Source organism: Desmodus rotundus, chromosome 8, assembly GCF_022682495.2.
Source record: "Desmodus rotundus isolate HL8 chromosome 8, HLdesRot8A.1, whole genome shotgun sequence".
NCBI lineage: Eukaryota > Metazoa > Chordata > Mammalia > Chiroptera > Phyllostomidae > Desmodus > Desmodus rotundus.
In genome coordinates this window covers 32,955,319-32,964,197 of record NC_071394.1, presented here as the reverse complement: position 1 = coordinate 32,964,197, position 8,879 = coordinate 32,955,319, and the positions used below count along the sequence as shown (strand labels likewise).

The 8,879-nt window shown below is 39.6% G+C and overlaps 1 pseudogene; it reads left to right on the top strand.

Moving 5' to 3' along the window:
* The first annotated feature begins 7,649 nt into the window (after positions 1–7,649).
* On the top strand, positions 7,650–8,281 carry LOC112315339 (60S ribosome subunit biogenesis protein NIP7 homolog pseudogene; annotated as a pseudogene).
* Positions 8,282–8,879: the final 598 nt, after the last annotated feature.

Here is an 8,879-nt window from a genome sequence, read left to right as displayed (position 1 = left end):
AAACCTATCCCAACACTGTCCCAGAGGGAGATATTATTTTTATTATCCTGGACAGCAAATTTGCCTTTTTCTCTGGAGAGAGACAGTGGAAGCTCTACCTTTCAAGGCTGTTTGCTCTATAGACATCCTTGAAAAGATAGTCTTGAATTAAAGTTGGTCAGCGTCTTTGTTCACCAGATGTGCAGAAATTTGAGAGATCCGTGGAGAAATACTTCCTAACAATGGTGGCAGTGTGTATAGAAACAAGTGATATTGAGAGTAGGTGAATCTACCTGGGTCCAAATCCAGCTCCACCATAATTATTTAGTAGCTTTCAGGGAAGTTACTTTAACTCTCTGAATATCAGTTTTGTCATTTGTGAAATAGGAAGGATATTATCTGTCTTACAGAGATGTAAGTGTTAAATAAGATGCCCTGTAAATGGTAACTATGATTGTATAGGCATACTATGTGGGTAATGTATAACATATTTTAAAGTTTACAAAATAATGCTATATAATACTTTATTTTGTACTTCTTATTAACACACATATATTTAGCCCTACAAGACAATAGGGTACCTGGGTTCCAAGTTTACCACAAACCAGCTGTGCAGCTTTAGCAAGTCATTGAAATTCACTGATTAAAGGAGGAGATTGGACAAGAACTCAGGGATAACAAACATATTTCATCCCAGTGGCGGGCCTGAGCAATGGCAGTGACTGCCTGCAGAGTTGGGTGGAAGAAAATGAGCCACTATCCAGGCTCAGAAGGAAAGTGTGTTCACAAAGAGCTAGCCATACTTTCAAGGTGCAGCCCTTTCTTTGCTGCACAGGCCTGAGTGGGGCTGGGGTGGGGTAGGTTGGAATGGGTGGAAATGTGATAGCACCCTTGCTACTGCTTTGCGTATAACAGTTGTTACATTAATACGTGTTATTTATTTTTTAAATATATTTTATTGATTATGCTATTACAGTTGTCCCATTTCCACCCCTTTACTCCACTCCATCCTGCACACCCCCTCCCTCCCACATTCCCCCCCTATAGTTCATGTCCATGGGTCATACTTATAAGTTCTTTGGCTTCTACATTTCCTATACTATTCTTACCCTCCCCCTGTCTATTTTCCACCTATCATTTATGCTACTTATTCTCTGTACCTTTCCCCCCTCTCTCCCCCTCCCAACCCTCAGTGAATAACCCTCCATGTGATCTCCATTGCTGTGGTTCTGTTCCTGTTCTAGTTGTTTGCTTAGTTTGCTTTTGTTTTTGTTTTGGGTGTGGTTGTTAATAACTGTGAGTTTGCAGTCATTTTTACTGTTCATATTTTTAATCTTATTTTTCTTAGATAAATCCCTTTAACATTTCATATAATAAGGTCTTGGTGATGATGAACTCCTTTAACTTGACCTTATCTGGGAAGCAATTTACCTGCCCTTCCATTCTAAATGAAAGCTTTGCTGGATACAGTAATCTTGGATGTAGGTCCTTGCCTTTCATGACTTGGAATACTTCTTTCCAGCCCCTTCTTGCCTGTAAGGTTTCTTTTGAGAAATCAGCTGACAGTCTTATGGGAACTCCTTTGTAGGTCATTGTCTCCTTTTCTCTTGCTGCTTTTAAGATTCTCTCCCTCTGTTTAATCTTGGGTAATGTAATTATGATATGCCTTGGTGTGTTCCTCCTTGGGTCCAGCTTCTTTGGGACTCTCTGAGCTTCCTGGACTTCCTGGAAGTCTATTTCCTTTGCCAGATTGGGGAAGTTCTCCTTCATTATTTGTTCAAATAAGTTTTCTATTTCTTGTTCTCCCTCTTCTCCTTCTGGTACCCCTATAATTCGGATATTGGGACATTTAAAGATGTCCTGGAGGTTCTTAAGCCTCTCCTCATTTTTTTGAATTCTTATTTCTTCATTCTGTTCTGGTTGAATGACACTTTCTTCCTTCTGGTCCACACCATTGATTTGAGTCCCAGTTTCCTTCCTGTCACTGTTGGTTCCCTGTACATTTTTCTTTATTTCACTTAGCATAGCCTTCATTTTTTCATCTAATTTGTGACTAAATTCAACCAATTCTGTGAGCTTCCTGATTACCAGTGTTTTGAAGTGTGCATCTGATAGGTTGGCTATCTCTTTGTCACTTAGTTGTATTTTTTCTGGATCTTTGATGTGTTCTTTCATTTGGGCCTTTTTTTTTTTTTTTTTTTTTTTTTGTCTTGGTGCACCTGTTATGTAAAGGAGCAGAGCCTTAGGTGTTCACCAGGGTGGGATAACACTGGTCGCTGTGCTGTGATGCTGTATGGCGGGGGAGGGATCCTATAGGGAGCAATGGCGCTTGCTCCACTCTCTGCTGGTTTTCAGTCACTTCCCCTGCTACTCACAATCCAATTGTGCCCTTCTGGTGCTGATTCCCTGGTGGGTGGGCTTGTGTATGTTCTAGGCCCCTGTGGGTCTCTCCAACAACCTCTCCTGTGAGGCCGGGAGTTTTTCCCACTGCTGCCTCAACCCCCACAAGTGTTTTTTATCGGTGGTTTGCGGCTTTATTTCCCCACACTGGAACTCTGGGCTGCTCTGTCTGTCGCTGGGTCCACCAGCTGCTGCCTCGCCAGCCAGCTGCAGCCTGGCCTGCCATGCTCCACAATCCTCCACCTCGCTGGGCCCACCAGCCACCACCTTGTCTCGAGTCCTCTTGCCCGGATGCCCTCCTCCACCCCTCCTACCGGTCTGGATGAATGTTTCTTCTTTAACTTCTTGGTTGTTGGACTTCATACAGTTCAATTTTCTGTCAATTCTGGCTGGTTTTTGTTTTTAAATTGTTGTTGTCCTTCTTTTGGTTGTGCAAGGAGGCACAGTGTGTCTACCTACGCCTCCACCTTGGCCGGAAGTCTCAATATGTGTTAATTTATTAACTGAGGCATTGAGCAATGAGGTGTTTGAAACCCTGGATAAAGGATAGAAATGAGGAGGAAGTACAGTGATGGGCAGGTGAGGGACTGGCAAAGAACCACTTTCCGTTGTCACTTTGGGATGTGGGGAGGCCTCCTTTCAGTTAGGCCATGAACTCTGAGCCAGGTTAAGTACTTCTGGAAGTCCCAAACTGTTATCAGGCTGTATGTGGAGCCCAGATGGCCTTTTTTCAGATGACCTGGTATGTTGATGCTGCTTCTGGTTTCTCCTGGGCTCCAAATTACTTCTACAAAGCAGCTGCTCAAACATTTTAATGGCCACAATTAAACAGTCCCAAAAGCTGACCTTTAGACATGGCAGTGGTTAATTGAGGCAACTGCCTTGGGGTCTGCCATATTTGGCAAAACCTTGTAAGTCCAGTATGGTCAATATTTTGTTTGGTTTTCCAGCATGTTCAAGGGAAAAGCTTACCTCCAATCACACTAGTAGAAATGGCAAAAACCTGGGGATGAGATAAGAATTTTGAAGAAATTCCAATGTCTTTAAAAGAAAAAAGATCTTGTAAATGGCAAGTTTGAAGCTCTCTCAAAATTATCTGGGCTCATTAATTTCTTGTGACACAGGTAGAGCCAAACCTTTCCTAGAAAAAGGGAAAAATAGTGACTAGAACTTAGTGTTTTCACTTATTCAATTAATTTATCATTTAACTAATACTGACTAAATAACCTATAAATAGCAGAGAGTGCTTCAGATATGAAGAGACAGGCTTGGAAAATTGACTAGAATGTCAGGTCATAAGAGCAAAGATTACTTTTGTTGGGTACATTACATTTCCTAAATGCCTAGAATACTGCCTGGTACACAACAGATACTCAATTAATAATTTATGAACAAATGACTGGACAAAAACTGTGCCTTCAGTCTACCACACATGAGCAAGGTATGTATGATTTGCTATGAGTTTTATGAGGAAAAGAAGGGCTGTTATATGATGTGATGGGAGAGAGGTGAGAGCTATTTTGGTTAGAGAAATTCGGGAAGGTACCTCAGGAAGTTGTGTTTAAGCCCAGAGACACGTGACAAGAGGGCATCTGTGGCATGGGGAGGGTATTTTGAATCAGACAATAGCGTAGACAAAGGCCCTGGGGAAGGAACTACTCGTGTGTTAAAGAAACAGAAGAGTGAAGGTAAGAAAGAGACACTGGTGAGTTGAAGATGGTGAAAGTTTTAATCCGAATGGTGGTCATGGGCCCAGTTATATAGGGTCTCCTAATCAATTTAGGGAGATTTAGTACTCCATTTATTAATTCCCTAAGGTTGTCAGCAAATTACCACAAACTGGAGAGCTTAAAAATTGCAGAACTCTATCCTTTCACAGAAATGCAGGTGTTGGCAGGATTGGGCCTTCTGGAGTCTGAGAGAAAAATCTGTTCCATGACCCTGTCCTGGCTTCTAGTGGCTGTCAGGAACCCTTGGTGATGTTGGTGTGTATACTCCAGTTTCTGTCTCTTTCCTCATATAGCTGAGTTTCTCCTTTGCTTTCCATGTCTTCTTCTCTTCTTATAGGACACTTACCATCAGATCTGTGGTCCTTTCAGATAATCGAGGATGATCCCATCTTGAGATCCTTAACCTAGTCACATCTGAGAAGGCCCTTCTTCCATGTAAGTTCACATTCACAGGTTCCCTGTGGACACGTCTTTTGGTGGGGCTGCCATTCAAACCACTACACTCTACTTGCAATGAAAAGCCATTGACAAATGCAATGCAGAGGAGTAACAAAAGTTGCATACTTTTCTGAGTGAGGAGTGGATTACAGAAGAGCAAAGCTAGAAGATCTCGGCAGTGAACGGTGAGGTTTGGAGATTGCCCTGTCTATGCGGAAGAATGTATAGAGAGTAAGTTTGAGTTGGGGGCAGGGCCAGAATTAGTGTCAAGGCAATGTGAGAGTGGTGCTGGGTTGAGATGGGGGCAGTGACACCCAAATAATATCTTAGCTCCAGGTACGGTTGGTCTAACACCACACAGATGGAAAGTTGGAAATCAGTCAGACCCTTTCATTTTTATGCTCATTGCCCCACTCTCGACTCCTTCTGGCATCCTTTTCTCCTGGGTAAGGTTGCCCTGAGCACTCAAAGTTGCTGCTTTCATGCCCTACAAATCTTAGGGCTCTGCCCCTTCCTATGTGGAGCTTACATACATCTTAATGCTCAACCACAAAATCTCTGAAACTTGAGCTTCCCTTTGCATCACATGACTCTTCTCATAAACTTTGGGGACTCTAATATGTTTTGTCTGTCTGTTACAAGCCGAGATTTCTGTAGACAGGAAAAAAGAACCCCCATTTTTTCTAACTCAAATTAGCCTTTGGCAAGGAGTTCTTGCTTTCCCACTATGCAGGCATTTCCAATAGAGTTCATGGCTAACTTTCTTTAGAAGGGAGGAAAAACAAATCCAGTAAGTAGGTAGTATGGACCAAGGGTTGTTCACAGTTACCAAGTCTTTCCCAGTGGCATGGAAGCAATGGTGGGTTTTAGACCTGGGAATGTAATGTGGAATTGAAATATTTTCTTTTAGAAATCTGAAGAGCAAAAGTCTTAGTGTAAAGCTATAGGGAATTCAAACTACTTATCATTCCACCTGTCTCCTTGATGAAAGAGACAGACAACTCCTGTGGTGCAACAGGAATCTTAGTACTGTGGAGAAATATGGACCTTTCCTGAAATTGCCAGTTGCCCTATTTGCAGGATCTCTTATTGTGTAGTGAATTCCTCAAATAGGGAGTGCTTCTAGCCCCCAGAATTATCGTACAAATTAAAATAAAATATCTGTTTCTTTTATCCTACTTGTATAGCTATCCACATATCTATTTAGATACATATAGATATGTAGTATTTGACTTAATATGATTGCTTCATAAATGGCAGCACTTTATAATTTGCTATTATTCATACCCAAACCCCTGCTTTTATTCAATTTCTATACCATGACAAGCTGTTTCACACCTAAGGTCTTTACACATATATTTGCTTTTTCTGGAAAATGTTATGTTAACCAGGGTCCCTTCTCTATACTCTATCAGTGGTTCTCAATCTTGCCTCTAGTAGGGCTCAGCTGTAAAGTTTTAAAGAAATACACGTGTCAGGGTTCTACCTGGAAATTCTGACTCAGAACATTTGAATATTTACTTTTTTACCAAAAAATTAAATGCCCCTCTACATTTGTATGAGTAGCCAAAATCAAGAAGCCCTACCACACTCCACATGGTTGCTCGAGTGGTCTCATCCCCAGCAGACAGCCAGGTCAGGACTGCAGCCCTGGTTTTCCAGTGCGACCTTTCTCCTGAGTGCCGTCCCCATACACACAGCTGCTGCTGCTTGGATGCCCAGATAGAGCTCACATTTTACATGCCACCTCCCCTCCATCTCATTTTCTCTTTCTCCTTTATCCCCAGTGTCATTGAATAGCAACTTAATTTATCCAGTAAGTTAACAACTTACACTGGAATGTTATTCACAAAGTAATATGATTCATGTGTAACAATAACCTCAAAGGAAATTTGTGAAGGAAAAAATTCACCCATAATTCCACCTGTTATATGCTTTGTTCACAGTGCTGTATGCACTTCTTTAAGTTGAAAAATTAGTCTGTTTCTGTGCTCTTTCTAACATAAGTCAATTCATTGCTTTCCAATATGACAGATAACTAGGCCAGATAAATTTATATGTATATAAATTTATAACTTTATGTATGTATAATAAATAAACCACTAAAATTAATTTGAAAGTGATGGATGATTCAATAACTGATATTGGGCTAAATGGTTAAGCATTTGGAAAAAATTTTAAATCATATTACCCTCTTAGCCTCTATATTGTAATGAATTAAATACATAAACTAGACATAAATTCTGACAACTACATATAGTTTTTCTGGATTGGAAAGCTTTTTATAGAATGATACTAAATCTAAGAGCATTAAGGTAAAGAACTGATAGATTTGACTATATAGGAATTAAAACAAAAGCTTCTGTCCAGTAAAAATCATCAACAATAAAATGCCACTAAACTGGTAAATACTCTTAACATTGCTATGCTTTTTAAGATTTAAAAACAGCTCGTATAAGAAGAGCATGTAAATCACCATAGAAAAATGTGAGAAATCAAATATGCAGATATATAAAACTAATCAAATAAGGGAAACATTAAAAAATGAAATACATTTTTTTACTAATCAAATTGGCAAAAATGAAAAATGGGACAATAATTCATATATAAAGAAATGTCCGCTGTCATAGTCTTCTGGTGCACGTGCAAACTGGTACAACCTCCGCTAAGAGCAACTTGGCATTTGTGTTGAAATTTAAACCATACCAATATTTAATTATATAATTCTATTTGTAGAAAATTTTCCAGATTGGACAAGTGAAAAAAATGTATGTATAAGAATGTTTTTCGAACAGATTTAATATAAAAAATTGAAATAAATGTACTGTAATAAAGGATTGATAAAGTATATTTAAATTAATTAATATTTAAGTAGATGTAATAATTTTATAGACATAGAAAAATATCTGTCTTAGAAGAAAGAAATGATCAGTGGTGTTTTGTTCCTGTTTAGGAATTAATAGCTGATATACTATGTAATGTTCCCAAGGATTTTATTTTGTATGCTTTGTATGCTGGTTTTATTGCATTCTATCATTTACCTAGATTTTCTGTGTTTAATCCAAGGGAAAATGTGGCCTTTGACTAACAGAGACCTGTGTCATGTGTGAGAAGATAGCAAAATATGGGAGAATCTTCAGCTGCTTGTCCACAGGCCCGAAAGCACCTACTTTTTCTGACTGCGCAACAACTGGGTCGACTATGTGAGAGAGAAAATCCTGAATTTGGCTACCAACATCTCTGGTGACAAGCTGGTGTCACTGGGGACTTGCTTCGGAACATCCCCAGACTTACGAATTCTGGTTGCCCGTCATAACTCTGGATTACCTTGCACTCTATGCCAAGTACAAAGTGTGGGTAAACCCTGGGGCACAGCAGTCCTTTCCATGTGTCCACGTGGAATAAAATGTCGAAATCTGGACTGGGTGAAATCACTGAAATACTTCTCAGTACCAGGGAGTGGTGGTGGACTCCTTGGCAGACATTCCTTTGGGTCTTGGTGTGGCAGCAAAGTCTACACAAGACTGCAGGTCAGACAACTCATGGTGATTGTGGTAGTTCATCAAGCAGACACTGGGGAATATGTGTGACCTGAAGGGACTTTGACTCAAAATGAAATCATCTCAAGGACTTATGGCTGTGTGGAGGGGTCTAGCTCTGCTTCTCGTGTCTGTGTAGGCTCCACCATCATGCTGAATTTTGTCAACACTGTGACCTCTACAGGGACTTCTTAATTTAATATACTCTCTATGATGGACAAATGCAGGCTGGATACTTATCAAGCAGAAATGGGTAAAAAATGGAGTTTTGGATCTTTGTGTTTGTTACTAAATAGAATATTGTGTTTTATATTTCAATCAGATGGCTTCTTGTTTTGAGTAACAGGTTCTAAATTATTGGAATTGAGGACAGGAATAGCTTATTATTATCTGTGATAACACCATTTTCCAAACTCATAATAAGAACACAATATGTTCTCCTATTTACTTATTAATGCTATGAAAGATACATATTCCCATATCAGAAAGTAGGCCATGTCTTGGATTTTACAAATAAAATTTAAATAAAATATTAAGAGTAATTTATTCAGCTAATATTTCTTATAGTGGGTGCTGTGTGGTATGGAAGTTAAACACTAGTTCTCATACGTACCAGCTATATGATACTTTAGATGAGTCATTAAACTATAATGAGCTTCATTTCTTCTGTTTCAAGTAATAGCTTTAACCATTTACCTGAGAATGGCTTTTAGAATTGGCAGTCATGACTGTAAAACACCTAGCACAGTGCCTGGCAAATCATAGATGATGAATAAACAGTAAGAATTATTGT